The sequence below is a fragment of the Orbicella franksi genome, chromosome 14, assembly GCF_964199315.1.
Source record: "Orbicella franksi chromosome 14, jaOrbFran1.1, whole genome shotgun sequence".
Taxonomy (NCBI): Eukaryota; Metazoa; Cnidaria; class Anthozoa; order Scleractinia; family Merulinidae; genus Orbicella; species Orbicella franksi.
This window is the reverse complement of record NC_138158.1, coordinates 17,693,526-17,709,925: the sequence shown is the minus strand read 5'-3', so window position 1 is coordinate 17,709,925 and position 16,400 is coordinate 17,693,526. Positions and strand designations below refer to the sequence as shown.

At 36.7% G+C, this 16,400-nt stretch overlaps 1 long non-coding RNA gene and 1 pseudogene across 3 annotated transcripts; one reads left to right on the top strand and one right to left on the bottom strand.

Moving 5' to 3' along the window:
• Positions 1–3,377: 3,377 nt before the first annotated feature.
• Positions 3,378–10,463, top strand: LOC145467048 (uncharacterized). Of its 3 annotated transcripts, none has more exons than XR_014042011.1 (5): positions 3,378–3,432; positions 7,263–7,504; positions 8,054–8,185; positions 8,907–8,950; positions 9,358–10,463. It is a non-coding gene; the product is annotated as an uncharacterized LOC145467048 (long non-coding RNA). The 3 variants fall into 3 exon arrangements; XR_014042010.1 differs by lacking the exon at positions 3,378–3,432 and adding an exon at positions 6,243–6,289; XR_014042012.1 differs by lacking the exons at positions 3,378–3,432; positions 8,907–8,950 and adding an exon at positions 6,243–6,289.
• A 1,226-nt stretch (positions 10,464–11,689) lies between these two features.
• LOC145468923 (adenosine receptor A2a-like) lies at positions 11,690–12,857 on the bottom strand (annotated as a pseudogene).
• Between the last annotated feature and the right edge of the window lie 3,543 nt (positions 12,858–16,400).

Sequence of the window (16,400 nt, the reverse complement as noted above, 5' to 3'; positions counted from 1 at the left end):
AGAGCTATAAACGGAGAAAGAACTAGCGAAGCCGATGGCAAACTGAACTTGCGATGAATAACTACCCGCGCCAGCGTGCGCGCTGTGACAATAATTTGCAATGTAAATTTATAACAGACGTTAGTTTCCCGCCAAAGACAATTATTATCATGACTATCATGATTGCTTCAGGAGTCGATAGACGTGAACTGAATATAAGAAAGTTGACTACCATATGATTATAATTAATGGATAGTTTTTGTAAATTAAGCAGATTGAAAATACTTGGCATCTGCTTTGCTAATGCCAAGGAAATGTAAAATAAAATAAAATAATTTCATGCGAAAGGAATCTGGATACTGGGCGAGTGGAGTCTGCTCGTTGCGTGGAAAGCAGGAAATCATAAACATTTTTCTTTCGATAAATGTAGAAAGCAGTTAATTTGGAGAAAAATCGGGTCTGTTGTAGCAAGGTTAACCGGCTTGTTATTCATGAAATCTCTGTTGAACGACACCACTTGAACAAAAAGGTTTAGGCGATCAATGGCAAAAACAATATCGTGTAAGAAGGCATGAAAGTGGCACAGTCAGATGCAGCTCCCCGATCGAGGATAAAAAATACAATAATATAAATTTTGCCTCCAGTAGGCAACTAGTCTGATAATTCCAACTAAGATAAGACTGATAGTGTAAATTCCCTTGAGCATTTACCCTATAATTCTTGCAAACTTTCGTCCGCCGATTATCATGCTCGGTTTACGAGTCGGTCCCGACTATAACTGTTTTTGAGTCTCCGAGAATGTGGAAAGACCTTTTTTTGTGTAATAATGATAAATTCCGCAAAAACAAAGCAGAAAAGCCTGCAGTGTAGATATGTGACAAGACTGTATGGGGAAGGCCTAGAAGGGGAGGTTTGGCGGATAGGTGTGGTTTTAATTATGGCGGTTTCTACACCCGAAGTACAAGCGGTTACGATCGTGGTTCTTCCTAAACAGCACAAAATTGGCTTGGGAACAGATATTTCAAAGAGCAGATCCCTCGGGTACCACTGAAAGCATGGCGAGAAACTTAATTACAAAAATTAAATGTTTGTCACCAGATTACAGTAGAACAAGCAACCGATTAGCAATTGCGACTGGCAGGCATTAAGTTCAATGAGCCGCATCAACTAACTCCAAGTTTTATTCTGCTAAAAGGGTCTTTAGTTAATTGTATGCAGGCAATCAAACTGTTTACATCTAGTAAAAGTTTATGTCACTGCATATATTGGATGTTGCATGATACCCTGTCACATTAAAGCATATTCCAAATTATCCTTCCCGCTAAGCCAAGTTATAAACAATACTCTGATCGAAGAACTGAAAACAATAGGTTACATAAGGTAGAACAGATGAAGAAAATATAACACAAATAGCTCATAGTTTTTTTATCGTGTAAGTATTCATATTTTGAAAAGAGTCGTTATTTCGGCGTAAATGATAAAGCCAATTAATTCACGCGTAATGAATAAAAATTAACGTTCTAATGTTTTAAACTTAACATTGTGACAGTTCAAAGTCGTACCGGCACAAACGAATTTTACATTTTTTCTTTTAAACAGCGCAAATGATATGTATTTTGTTGTTGTTGTATTTGATGCCTAGCATCATGTTCATTTCTTATTTAAACATTTATTTTTGCACAGACAATTAGTTGTACTTTGAAACGCAAGAACTGTAAAAACAGTTCATACCCGTTGGTTAAATAAGGTTTTATGTTACTTGTTACATGTAACAGGTAAAGGTGAGTTAAAACGCCGTTTAAGAATGTTTATAATTTATACGTTAAATATCCCGCAACGAATAAAAATCTCTAAGACAGTATTATTATTCCATCCTTTATAAGGCTTAGTTTTTCTTCGTCGTTTTATTTTTTTTCTGATGTAATAGAGTAATTGTAATTCTTAGGCCTCGTCCACACTACTTTGGAGAAATTTGAAAACGGAGGTTTCACTCCGAAAACGCATCAAATATTTTCCGTCCACTCTACGCAACAATCACCGGTCATTTTGGATTTGTGCGTGAGGAAATAGCATTATTATTGTGACTTCGTCATTTTCGAAAATTTTCGTTTTCAAAATATTCTCCCTCCACATGAAAACGAAAAGCCGGGGTTTTCAAATTCCTCCGGTTTTAAGAGCGTTGTTGAAAAGCTTCGTGTGGACGGTATGCCTAACGGTAGAAATAAAGCTGCGTTTTCAAATTTCTCCGACGCAGTGTGGACGCTGCCTATGTTAGAATCGTTAACCATGAACAATCGATCGGTAAAATTTAAATTGAAGCGCACTTATATTATCAATAACTTCACCGGTGCATATTCAGGAAAGAATATATGTAATGGTTTTGTGAAATAATCATGCTAAAATTCTGGACTCCAATAAGATTTGTGCTCTAGAGTGTTGTCAATGAAACACTTATTGACTATGATTCTAGAAAAGACTTGCATAACATCTGAGACTTCGAAAACCTCCAGGCAGATATCAAAAACGGAAAAATACGACCACGTTTAGTCCTCGAGGAATGATCAATCATGTATTAATTTTGTTGAACTCACGCTTTGATGTAGGAACATTTAATTTTTCGTGTTACCGGTTTGACAGTTTTCGCTGCAGTATTTTACAAAAGGGAACTAAAAGTGATAAAACCGCCCTCTTTCTCGTTATTAAAAAAAGACCAAACGTTTTTAAACCTTAATGCGAGTTTATCTTGAAATATCCAAGAAAATAATAGAGTACCACCATCTTGGGCCTCAAATAATGATTAGGTCGTTAATTTTCTTGCCTCGGGGCTGCTAAATAAACCATTTTTTTTAAATATGCGTTTATTAGCGTTAGCCTGTCGCTTATCTCTCTTTATTATGGACCGAAATTAGTTTTCAAATATTACACATAACGCAGCGAATTAAAATGGCTTATATACCAGCTGACTGCCTCAGTGACATACCAATTTTGTTTTAATATGTTGTGTTTTGAATGCATATAATAGAGACATGCTATTTTTCCTCGGCAGTTAGACAATATTGCTTTATCTGCACCGCTAATTTAAAGGGAAAACCGTCATATTTCAAAAAACTGCAAGTTTTCACCTGTGTTTGGACTAAAACGTGACAACAAACCACATATTAATGTCAGCAAAAGGATCAAAAGGAGATTTTCCGATCTTTAGTCTAAACATGTTACATCTCTACCGATCTTAATTCCCGTTCATTTGAATATCGCGTGATTATTCGCTTCACTATTAGTGGTAACGACTTTAATTGAACATCTGTTGATAACATGCTTATTTTTGATTGGTTAGCGCGATAATTGACGAAACAGTATGCCAAATAAAGCGTTGTCGTGTTCAATAGAACATTCGATCATACTGTACCTTGCGATCAATCAAACCAGCCAAGCTGCTCTGGAAACTCCCCGAAGGTGAGTTGGACTTTTGCTATATATTCTCAATCCTATTTCTCATAGTGGTAATTCATGACAGTTTCGTCTCTTAACGTTTGTTTGCCCAATATTGCTTTCGTTGCTTTTGTATTCTAAACTTTAAACAAACTTTCAATTATCTACTCGGCACGTTAATACAAAGAAAACATATTTTGTGGTTGTTTATTGAGCCATATCTTGCAGAAAACACAGCGATTTCTGGTAAAAATGACTCTAAGATCTTTACCAAGTGTTCAAATATCCATCAAGATCTATCAAGTCAGCCTATTGGAAGCCGTTTTGAACCAAACTATCGCTGAACCCTTAAGAACGCGAAAATACTTCAATTTTTATCTGTATTTAATATTTCATCTCTTTCTTTGTAAAACCAAAAGCAGTAATTTTTTGGTCTTCTCCGTTATGGTTCGTTCTGATAATATCGCCATAGAACTCATAAAACAAAGGAAAAAGAATCGTATCAACATTTTTTTTTTTCAAGTGACGGATCAAGATTATCTTTCTCATTAAAATATACAGAGACTCAAAGAGAATCAAGAATCTCGTCAACTTCTGTTTTGTATGCTGTTTTGTAAAGGCCGCCTTAAACGTTAACCGATAATTCATCGTCTCTTTAGCAGCACATGTTCGCTTCAAAAACTTTTATCATTGAAGCTCGTCCGAAGCTACAATCTTCGAACGATTTTTAAAATGTTACAAATCTTAGGCCATTTTCCTTTGGTATCTTGCATGATGTTTCTTAGCTTGCGTGCAAGCTTCTAATAATTCTTTTGTTTTGTTTGGAAACAGTTACAAGCAGGTTGTAGCCCCACAAGCTTGCAGCTTTAATCCTCAACGTGTTTAAATAACGTTTATTGTATTGTTGTGCGTGTAGGTTTGAATTACAAGAAACACTATTTGTTGTAAACGTTTTTTCGCAAACTTTTTGCTCTCATTTGGCAAAGTTTTACTGTCTAAATCGCGGACTTAAATGAACTTGAAAATTAGTTCTATATCAAAGAAAAAAAAACCCTTTTTGAAAGGAAAAGCCCCAAAATTCATGACAGAAAACATGCCTAAAGAGCACTCTTTATTTAACACTAGGTATTGATATCGCTTAAAGTGATTTTGGTTTGCATTACAAATCGTCAGTTTAAATGTCTACAATCAGTTTACCACTTGTGAGTGAATTTAAGACAATTAGTTCTAAATGATTACTCCAACCATGCTCACCTACAAAGCCACCACAACACGTGGAAAATTATTCTGTCGGAGAAAGCAGTAGCTAAGGGAGGCGAATGGCTCTTAGAAAATCGCAGGGCTCGGAAAGTTTTGATGTGATCTCGAAATCTCAAAATCCTTTGTGGCGAGTCCCCAAGTCAATACCAAGTTTAATTTCTTAACCGCTACCTTCAATCTAACTGATGGGAATACGAAATCTCCTCATTGATTATAGGTTTACAGCTAGGTTTTGAGAATTTGAAACCTTTCATATGAAAATGAGTTTTATTTGTATGAAAATGCGCCTGTTGGTCAGCGGAACACGTTTTCACACGTATGGTTTCCACGACTACTCGTTTTGACAGGTGGCCTATCTCCTGCGCCTTTTGCCAGTGGGCATAGTAATGTTATGAGAAATTGCTGAGATATGCACATTAGAAATGAGTAGGAAGGAGCGCAAACAAAAAAAAATATTCACATATTAATAAAGCTTCGCAAATGAACGAGATTAAAAAAAAAATGATCCGAAGTAAGTCATTCATAAACGGTGATCATAGCACATCTCATCTACTAGAGAAAATGAACGAGGTACTTTATTTATAGAGCGTTTTTACTCACGTGGCCAGAAGCCATGCAAATTTATTGGAGCAATAGAAAGTGTTTGCATAAGAAAAGAGTTGAACTCCCACAGGATTGGTTTGGTACACCAACATGGCCGCCGTTTTGTTGTTTTGGAACACCAATATGGCTGCCGTGACGTCAGGTGAAAACGCTCAAAAGGCGAAATTAAAAGGCCCAGCTGCCGGGCTTTCAGCGAACTTGATCCACCCGATTATATTGAATGAGTCGTGGTTCAAGAAGTTCTCCATTTTCTTCTCCAGATTTCACAAATCCAAATGCCTATAATAGTAATCATTTAATGTAAATACATACCCAGATAAGTGTCCACTTTCACTTCCTTCAATTTTCTCTTCACAACGACAATGCAGATTTTAAATCAAAGTGGCCCTCTCATCTAAAGGTTCACACAATGGCTTTCCTCGGGGAGGAAGTGGGGGAAGAAAGGGGAGGGGGGTGGAGTGCGAGGAGTGTTCTGATCCCCAAGCAAGTGCTGGGGTCACGCGAAACGTGTCACGCAGGTTATCTGTCTGGAAACGCCTCGAATTTGCACAACCCTTTACGTGCTTCTTTTTAATGCGCAAATGTTTTGAGGTGTGTAACATATTGAAGTTCTTCGCCAAAGACTTTCGAGGTGCTGGCTTCTTTTTTACAGATAAAACAGATTCGTCGTGCAACGGTATTTATAATTTCCAGTAAAAATGGCTTTCTAAAGTTATTTTTATTTTTATTCTTCAAGTTAAAAATTATGTCATACGTGACGCAATTTAAAGGTCAAGCGTAACAAACATGTAAGTGTATGCTCCTATCTCGGAAAGAGGCCGGATTTAGCGATATCCGCGCTAAATTACGTGAATTCATCCGACAACGAGAACCAACGAGAAGACAGCTGTGATTATTTTAAACCTAGCACGATAACGACTGATTTCAAATGACACGATTCTTGCAAACAAGCTGACGTACCCTATACACTGTCCTTTTTACGGAGAAATTAACTGATTGTGAAAGTGGGTTCTTTTCGGTATGTATTCATGATGTATTCTATACGTTTTGACTTGAGAAATGTGTGGCCAACACTGAAACATTTTGAAGAATTGCTGTTCATTCACTAAAAGACTGTTTGGGCTTCGGCCAAAGCTGTTCACCTGTACAGTTAACCTTTTTGTAGCTCAAGTTTACTATTCTTAGCCATGTACTGTTTTGCTCGCTAAATAATATCAGCAGAGGTCAAGGACATCATAAGAAATCATAAAATTACTGACCCAAATTTAATGGCTAAATCTTCAGTATTGAAGGTCTCAAATTTGTTAAAAAGGCACTTGTGAAGAAGACCGGAAATTTCGTTAATTGTAAATAAAATCTTACATTCTTCAATTAATTGATACCTAGACTTTATTTGACCGCTGGATTTGGTGAACATAAGTTATCGGTTGAAAAAATAGCAATAAAAATAGGTAAAACAAAACCAAATTAAAAAACAACAACAAAACTTTGGAAAATATCTGTAGAACTGAGTGGGTAATATTTCGAGACAGATAAATCACAGAGAAGATTAGTTTGTTATTTATATATCAAATTGCGTACTTTTCAAGGTATCAGTTGTCCTTACATTGTAAAGTTGTTAAACCAATTTCCTTCGGAGTTGTTCTTGTTTACACAAGTTTAAATTTCCGCTCGAAATTGAGCGTCACGCCGTCAGAAAATTTTGTTTTTTCCAAACAAATAAAATTGTGTGTAAACAGACACTTAAGTGAATAATCCTATTTAACCCTTAATAGTCCGAAACCCTTAGTGTAAGCTTAGTTTGAAGAGATCTGTTCTTCAAAATATTAATTAAACTAATCTTCGGTTAAAATATCTTGTCGGTATTTTTTCTTTAATCTAGTACTTTTAATATTTTCCCGCATGAAGAATTCCCCGTAATTACTTACTGTTTCCGACAGCAGGAACATGGAATATTACTCCAGAGTTTCCTTCCTTTTTTCTCCTTGTAGGAACACCTTACATTGACTGATTTAGAGGAAGCTCTTCAAAGAAGCAATCTGAGCGCTTCAAGGCTGATTTTATACAGGTCGTTCTTTTAAAAGACAGAAGTAATCATCAGACAATATGAAGTCGTCCACAGTATTGTGTTTGGTACTTTTGACCATAATTTTCGCATCTAGCGTGAAATTTTCGGCAGGATTTCCGTCAGCGGCACCAGAGAAAATAAGGGATGATTTGAAAACATTCGAAGGTAGGAGTTCATGGATCGCGCCCCAATCTTCTATAGTCTGTCTCAGCCGTTTGTTTCTTCAGTATTTTGTAACCAATTTTCCTTAGTAAATCATGTTGAGGTTTCGATCTCGATTTGAAGGCAGTTTAATTCAGTGTACATCTTAAGTTAGAAAATATATCATGCTAAATGAAACTCTGTCATTTCCGTTGTTTTTCACCTGTGTAAAGACGCTATTTTCTGAAAATAGATATACTGTAATATCTAAGTTTGGATTTCAAAACCTTGGGTTGAAATGAAACGAACCTTTTTATTTACAGTGTATGACTTAACTACCAGATGATAATCTTTATATTCTAGAGATTCGAATAAGTTGATTCTTTTCTTTTGTTGTTTGTGAAGGTCTCTCGCAGTAACATCCTTTATGGTGACTTAACACGTCAGACTGTACAACGATTTCATTATATCACGTTGTAGTCAACCTTTCCATATTCTCCTCCCTGTCTTTTTGTTGTGTTCTTCAGTATTTCTTAGCCGGTGTCATGTTAACATATCATGCTCCTTCTACAGATATGAGGTCGCTCCCTTGTGAAGACGAGAAGGACCAGTATTACTGCCTATATGAGATCGCAATCGAAGAGTCGTGCGACTTCAAACCATTTGTCATGATGAAAGAATGCAGATATTCATGCAGCTTTTGTAGTAAGTGAAAAACACACAAAATATTTACCCACTTGTAACATCTGTTCGCAAAGAACTTTGCTTCAAAATTTGAACTTTTCATCCCTTTTTGTCGTATATTAGAATACCAGTCATTATATTTCTGTGGAAATTGACCTGACACATCAATTCTTTTTTGTCAACGAAACGATGATGTCCCACGAAGATAATCCACCGAAAGATGCGGAGCCCCACAGGAATTGTTAAGGCCGAGACACACTATGCGACAAATCGCTGCGGCACATCGCGGCGACAAGTCGCCTCGTCTGCACCGCTGCTGCGACAAGACACTTGTTCGGTGCACGCAAGCGATTTGGAAGAGGGGAAATATGAACTAGTTTTCCAAAGTTAAATAATCGACGCTCCCTCATTAGTTGATTTAAATTTGTCGCAGCGACTTGTCGCAGAAGCGTACACACGCTGCGATAAGGCCGGTTGCGCTTATTGTGTCGCAGCGACAATGATTTTCGCATGTCACATGAGGCGATTTGTTACAGCAACCTGTCGCAGCGCCAGATTTGTCGCATAGTGTGTCTCGGCCTTTAGACGTGTGTATGAGCGTGTGAGCACAATCTGGTTCCCAGACGTTTTTCCCTTGAAGTTTGGAGGGGTCTGGAAACAGTCGTTCCAAATTTTAAGGTAAAATCACTGGGAACGATATTACGTGTTTGGGCTTACGAAACGATCTCTTTAATCCTGCTAGGACTGTGAGTGGGAGGTGCCCGAGAGGATCACGTGATCTCAAAGGTAACCGGTTGTTTCGCCCGCAGTTTGCCTGGACTAAAAGTCTCTTCGCTCGGACTGAAATTTCAAAGGATGTGTTAACTTTTCTTTCTGTACATGTAAACTAAACGGGTGAAATAGAGAACATCGCGGGTATAATGAAACAAAATTGCGCAAAACATGATTATATCTCGTTATTTAATCCCCTATTAGTCCGGGCGAACTGGGTTCGGGTAAACTGACTTTCGGGCGAAGCGACCTCGATTCCTCTCAAAACCGTTTAAGTAATGTGACCAAACTTTGCCACTTTGCGTTTTGCAAGCGTTTTTTTTTTTATTTTTTTATCGTGTATGATAGAAATATGCATATGTATTGATGATGATCATGACTTTAATGACATTTTTCTCTGTATCTTTTTTTTTTTATTTCAGGCAAGTAAACTTATGTTTGAGACAAGTCACGGAAATTACTTTCACAACTGCTTTGTAAATGCTGAAAGTTCACGGAAATCATTTCTATACAAATTATCTAACCTTAAATTACTTAGTTCAATTTATTGAATTTGCAGAGAAAGCTCTATAAGCTGAAGATAATACTAACTAAAAATATAGATATTTTTAATATAGCTTTAAGTAACTCTCGGGCGCACAAACAAAATCCCCAACCTGTGATGGTGAGCGTAGAGGGGGAGGGGTGGGTGGACCCCGACCTTGGCTTTCTGTTTTTATAAAACATCTTAAAAGCAGTTTATGTTTAGTTGATAGCATCAGCTTTCACATAGCGTCATATCATCAGCCATTTTTGGATCCACCATCTTTGATTTCTCTTATTTCTCAGGAACACACACACAAAAGATAACGTAAACTTATGGTAAGTAGATCCAAAATTCTTAATTAATGCTGTCAAATAGGAATTTTTTCCAAAAAGAGACGGAATTTGGCTAAACTGGGATTCAAAAATGAGGTTGCTATGAATGCCCAAAAATGTACTTATACCTGTAATGGCAAAACAAAATCTCTCCGAGTGAACATTTAATTGAAAATTTACTGGAAGTTTCATAATGTTAAACCTTCTTTTCAACTTGCGGAAAAAGAAAAAAAGAAAACGAAAAAGCAAAACCCAACGGTATCGTATCCACACTAGCATTTGAATTGTCTGGCAATCTTTGATCCCGTGACCAGCCATAAAACCGTCGGTCCACCCATTCGCCCTTTGTTGCACGCCCGAGGTTTAAAGCACCCTCATGCTTCGATCGGTGCTTTTTTAAAAGTGCTTTTCAGTATTGGAATTGAGAACTGTTAAAAAAAAAAAAAAAAAAACTAATTAGTCATAGATATTTTACAAAATGTTTCAGTAACATTTAAGAATTGCTTAATAAAGATATCATAATATCCATTCCTTGCTGGGTGTTTGTCAGATCTGTAGCATAAAAAAGAAAAAGAAAATTTCTACATCGAGTGTCTAGGGGCTGCAGCTTCTACATCGAGCGATTATTTGTTGCAGCTCCATTTACAGGGTTACCCCCTCCAGAATTGAATTCAGCGGCACCCAACTATACCCCTAGAGGATTAATTAGGTACAGTAAATATTACTCAAATATTATTGCAAAATATTATTGCCTTATGACTGCAATTAATAGTATGAATGCGAATGCAATTAAAGATTTATACTACAATTGATATTTGAAAATTCTCTCAAAATTGCACGACCCTTTAGGCGAGTTCAATTTGAAAGATTTTTACAGTTGTGTGCTTAGTTACCTGGCCTAAGAATCTAAGCAAGGCTGGAGGTGACCTTGCTTTGATACAGGCCTCTTTGCCTTTCTGATTTAAGTGCCAACTAATTAGCATCAGGGCAACTTGCTTTACACAACAAAAGCAGTGAGACCTTTATCAAAACAAGGTCACCTGCAGCCTCACTGCCATTCTATTGCTCGCGCTTTCATACGATTACTGGGGAAATTACGAAGCGCGTGTGTTAATTTGAACTTCAGTGCAAATTAAAAACTAACGATAAATTGGCCTGCCCTCAGCCAATCATAACGAAGTAGTTTTTTTACTTATTTTTTTAATTTTTTTTTTTTTTTTGAGGTGTTCTCCATAAAATAATTAACACATATGCCGTTTGGTTGTTCGATTCGTCATACAGTCAATCAAAAAAAAAAAAAAAGATGAGCTGTAAAGTTATGGTTTGCTAGCAAACACGATTAAAATTCAATGCGCGATATTGTGTTCCCCTTCGAAATAAATGATTTTGTTTCAATCCATTGCGCTTCTTTATGGTAAATATTTTTTCTAAAAAAAATCGTATTCTAGGGCTGTCGAGCTGTACGAAATCGCCTGTGATCAGCCTAATACATACTATGTGTCAATATACATGTACAGGACAAAAAATAATAGATACTGAAAAAAGTAAAACGTTCTTAATATGCATTACTTCCCATTACCACCTTATACAGAACCAGGATAAATCTCGCTTACGAAAAAATATGAACATCAGGGAGGTGTTTCTACCTGCATAAAAGCAAACCAAATCTCGCCGAAAAAAATAGATACTTCGCCGGCGAATTGGCCAGTCTTCGAGCGCTTCATCTAGACAGAGGTTTTTCGTACAATAATCTTCAGTGATATCTAGAGTCGTTTTTTTTTACAGACAGAATTACCTAGCCGAAGATTATCGGCGAGACCTCGGAGCTTTTCTCTAAAGGACGGAATTACGTCGATATCTGGGTTCCTGACTGACACTGACTTGGAAAACCCCGGCGAAATTTGATACTGCTAAAATTATATTATTTAAACATTAAGGTGAATGTATCTTTCACCTATTACTATGTATATTTCTAAGTTTTAAATACGAGTCTGTCCACTAGGTCTATTTTACCAAAACATGCATTTAGTCCTTGAAAATATTCTTTGTTACAATCGAGGACAAAAATATTGTCTCATGGCGGTCCGAATCTCACGAACTCGCCAGTAATACAATAGCGGATTCAGAGAGGAATTGAGTAAAACTATTGTAGTTGTTACGTGACGAACTACTAGTGAAATGTTTATTCTTGTAAAGAAGATTTCAAGGACAAGCGAATACGGCAGGTAACAACAGAGCATTAAAATATAAACGAGAAAAGTGTTTAAAGCGGATCTCTTAAATCTTTGAACGCTGAAATTGCTGTCGTTATGGGCCGGGCCTTCTCGATGAATAATCTGTTTCAAATGTCGACGAACGATGAGATACACTTTCAAATAAATAGCAGAGTGAAAATTATAGGAGATAACGCATTGTAAGTTAGATCTGAATACAGCCGAACGCTTGAAAAAACCCCGGACACCGCCCAGATAAGGAAAATTATCCACACAACGCGAAACGGAGTCACTATTGCGTCATATCTCAAATGAAGCTGAAGCGCAAGTAAGCGGTCGACTCCAATTGCTGTTATGGTGAAAAATGATACACCACATAAGAATGAAATCACAGTGTTGAAAATTGCCCAAAGTAGTAAAGACACTGCATTAAGCGGGTGATATAATCGCACCAGCAGGGCTGTTACAAACAAAGGGTGACCAACCAAGCCAACTGCAAGGCCCGACACTGCAAGGTTTACCAACAAGAAATTCGCTGCAGTGTGCAGAGACGATGCCTTCCAGATTGTTGTTAAGATTAAAACGTTTCCGATCAGAGCCGCGCAACTGAGGAAAAGATTTAATGCGGAGAGTAACATTGTTTCCAAGAGTACTTCTTCTGGCCATATACCGAGATCTTTTGCAGAATTGTTCTGGCCAATCGATTGGTGCGTAGATATATTGACTTCCATCATTGATTACGCTGTTCTTCAATTCACAGTACGTCAAAATGTATTTGACTCTCTTGCTGGAAGTACTGGTTCAAAATACTGTCATTCTAATAGCGGTAAACCCAGTTCAGTAAAATAAAGACTTTGAATCAGGTCGCGATCTTTATGATTTGTTATGAGTTGCCAAGGCAGAGCAAGCTGTTTAAATATTTACGGCCAGTCTGTTTTTGCATTTTGCGAGAACGGTTCACAGATGTATTAGGAATGAATGAACGAATAAAAAAATACGATACTGCTCAAAAATACGATAAACGATAAAACCATGTGATTTATTTGCAACTGGCCACTCACAGAAAAACGCGTAATTACTGTTAAAAAAGGCAATTACATGTAAGTGACACCAAAACAAGCAGCGTATACACAGCAGTGTATACACAGCTGTCTTGGTTATGCTAAACACTTTCAATATACGAATGTTATTGGACGAGTTTGTCATTATCGGAGAGTTAAAATACTGGTAAAGTTATTATTATTATTATTATTATTAGTAGTAGTAGTAGTATTATTATCATCATCATCATTATCATTATCATTATCGTTATCGTTATCATTATTATTATTACTATTTCTTTTTTTTTTATTATTGTTTTTTTTATCGTTTGCATAAAATTGCAAAAAAAGAATGAGAGCAATAATCCTCAATACGGACCGAACAAGCTAGTTCAATAAAGTATTTATTATAGTATATGGATCGTTTAAGCCTGGTTTTCACTACGACAAAAAGCACAAGCATATAAGCATTACGGTATAATGAGGATGGCCGCAGGGCGAGCGTAAGCACAGGCACATGGTAATGAGGACTCCCTCGACACAAGCATAAACACAAGCAGAAGAAAAGTTTCTTCTTGTGGTTTTGCTTAAGCTTATGCCAAGTGACAACGCGCTGCTCTAAGCATAAGCACAAGGATAAACGGAAGTTTAGCTTTAAAATTCTGCTAATAAAAACTCTTTTAAGTAGTATGCATGCCAAGCATGGAGTAAATTTTTTTCCGTTATTTTGTGTCAAAGTTTTAGCATTTCTTGCCTGACACATACAAAATGGTTATGTCATTTAACGTGTTAGAAATTTAAGGGGTAAGTTAAATATTTACAATATCTTTTAAATAAAACTTGTTATCTCTCTGTTATGCAAATTCAGAGCCGTATTGGTATCGTTCAATTGAGCCATGACTGTGTACAAAGAAACGGATCGTTATTTCTATTATTTAGTCGGGGTAGATTAAATTTGCCACCTTTCATGGGCGTGTATATACTCTCACTCAAGTAGGTTTTGGATTCTATTGAAGGATACCTAAGTTCCACCTATTCAGTTAAGCGGAATTTTCAACCCGTTGGTAATAATTGAGGGTTGATCTTAAAACAGTAGCTCCGAGCAACATGTCAAGGGAAACTGCTTGGCTTCGTTGCCGTAGCAAAGTCGGTTTATTTATTTATACTTGATTACAATATTACAAAAGAAAAACCTTTAAGTCAGGTTTTGGCGTTAACAAGCCTTGAGTTGAGGATGGATTATCTATACTGTTTGTGCATTGGTAGCTAAAGTCATACTATGCAAGAGCAAATTCAGTGTTATATTTCCATGATCTTCCCTTGTAAACTATGGAGAGAAGTCTGCTTTAATTGTAAAGACACTCAAATTTGTACCCTTAAATTTCTTTGCTAAGTTGTTTTTTTCGCCTGACTACGGTTCAGGGTTTCATAAGAAACATTGTAAAGATCGAAAACGTTTTCGTGAAACTGAAGTTAAAGTGAAGTTAATTGGATATCTTTTTACGTTATTAAACGGCTAAGGGTGAATAGCTTATCAGTAAATGTCAGTTTAAATAAAGTTTACGTATGACCTATAACTGACAGAATTCAGTGAACGCTAACATCAGCTAACATCAAGAATGTAGATCATGTACTGAAGGACTGCCTTGCCGGCAGTCCAACGATTTGCAAATTTAAAAGAAACTAGAAAAAAAGAAAGAGAGACGCCGAATTTCATCCATTCGCTATAACGAGCAGTTATGGGACTTTTTGCTATAAACGTTTGGAAACAAAAGAACCAGTAATTTGAAACAGCCCACTGATCTCGTACAATGATATAACTGTTTGTATAGACGTTCTGCAGCTGCTCTTTGACGAACTCCTTTGAATACAACGTAGGCTCTAGAATGAACGGTTAACGAAGTACTCTCTGAACCGTTGTTCGCTTAATTCACTTAGTTGATTGGTCACTACTCGCCTGAGACAAATTTACTTTGGCAACAGCTTTAAGAGTGAATCCACGGTAGGACCAGGCAGGGCCGGCACAAGCTATCTCACCAATTCCGATGAAACTTGGCCAGTTTGAAGGGGTTCACCCAAGACTACTTCAGTGTAAGTTTAAGAAAATTTGGTCAAAACCGGGGGAGGGTTGACCACCCCCTTGTTTTTTCAACAAAAATGGCCAAAAATAACCCCAAGATTGGTAAAAAGTATAAAGCTCTACTGCTTTAAGAATTCAACCAAATCTTTTCAAATTTTCAGTGAATGTTTTCCTACCCAAAGATAATCTACTATCTACGTTTCATTCTTCTACGACTAGTTCCTATTACACAAGTCGTCTCAGACAAGACCCCCCCTCTCACCCAATAGTGAAAATTGTTAAAATACCCAAAGTTTAGGCCAAATATCTCCAATGGCGGAGCATGCTTCAAAAAACGGAGCATACCGTCTAAAAGGTGGGACTTCATACTAACATTATGTGCAAAAAAATCTTTGGGCACTCACTGAATTATTCCACAATAGGGCCGCAAACACTTCGTCCACCCCAGGGTACCGGCGCCAATTTTTTTCATTATAACGCGCAAATTCGGTAATTATGACACAGCAACAGACAGACAATGCCACAAAATGGTTACACACCATACACTTTAATGAAATAGAACCATTTCTATCTAATCACTTAAAAAATTCGCCCACCACAGGGTACCCACGTCAATTTTTTTTTCAGTATAACGCGCTAATTCGGTAATAATGACATAGCAACAGACAGAAAATGCCCCAAAATGGTTACACACCATGAACTTTAATGAAATAGAACCATTTTGAAGGCTTTTGTTTGTCCTAAGCCATGAAAATAACAATTGGCGGCTTAATGATGGCCTCTATTATTGTATAAGCACTCGCATTACTTACTCTTTGCTAAGTCAAACACGCGAGTCACAGAATATTATCAAAATGCTTACATTGTCTATATTTGAACGTTAGAATGATTGTATAATGAAATGCGGCTATATATTTTTTGGGTTCGTCCTGTATTTAAGCCGACATCCAGCTCTGTTGTGAATTTCCTTCAAACTTTGTGACTGTATAACAGAATATATTTATATTAGTTTAATCATTTTTTTTCGACGATTTTTGGTAATATTTTAGAACGAGAAATGTTTAATTAAAAATTTATAAATATTTTGAACTTCATTTGCTATTGACATTTTAAGGTTAGTATTATTTCTTGTGTTTACTGTAGACATTACATTTGTATTTGTTTACTTATGATAATAGCGATCGCTAATAGCCTTGAAATACTGAATCTTTGTTGATGGTTTGAAAAGCCAGGAACATTCCATGTATATGAAATAAAATTTCGTAAATGTAGAC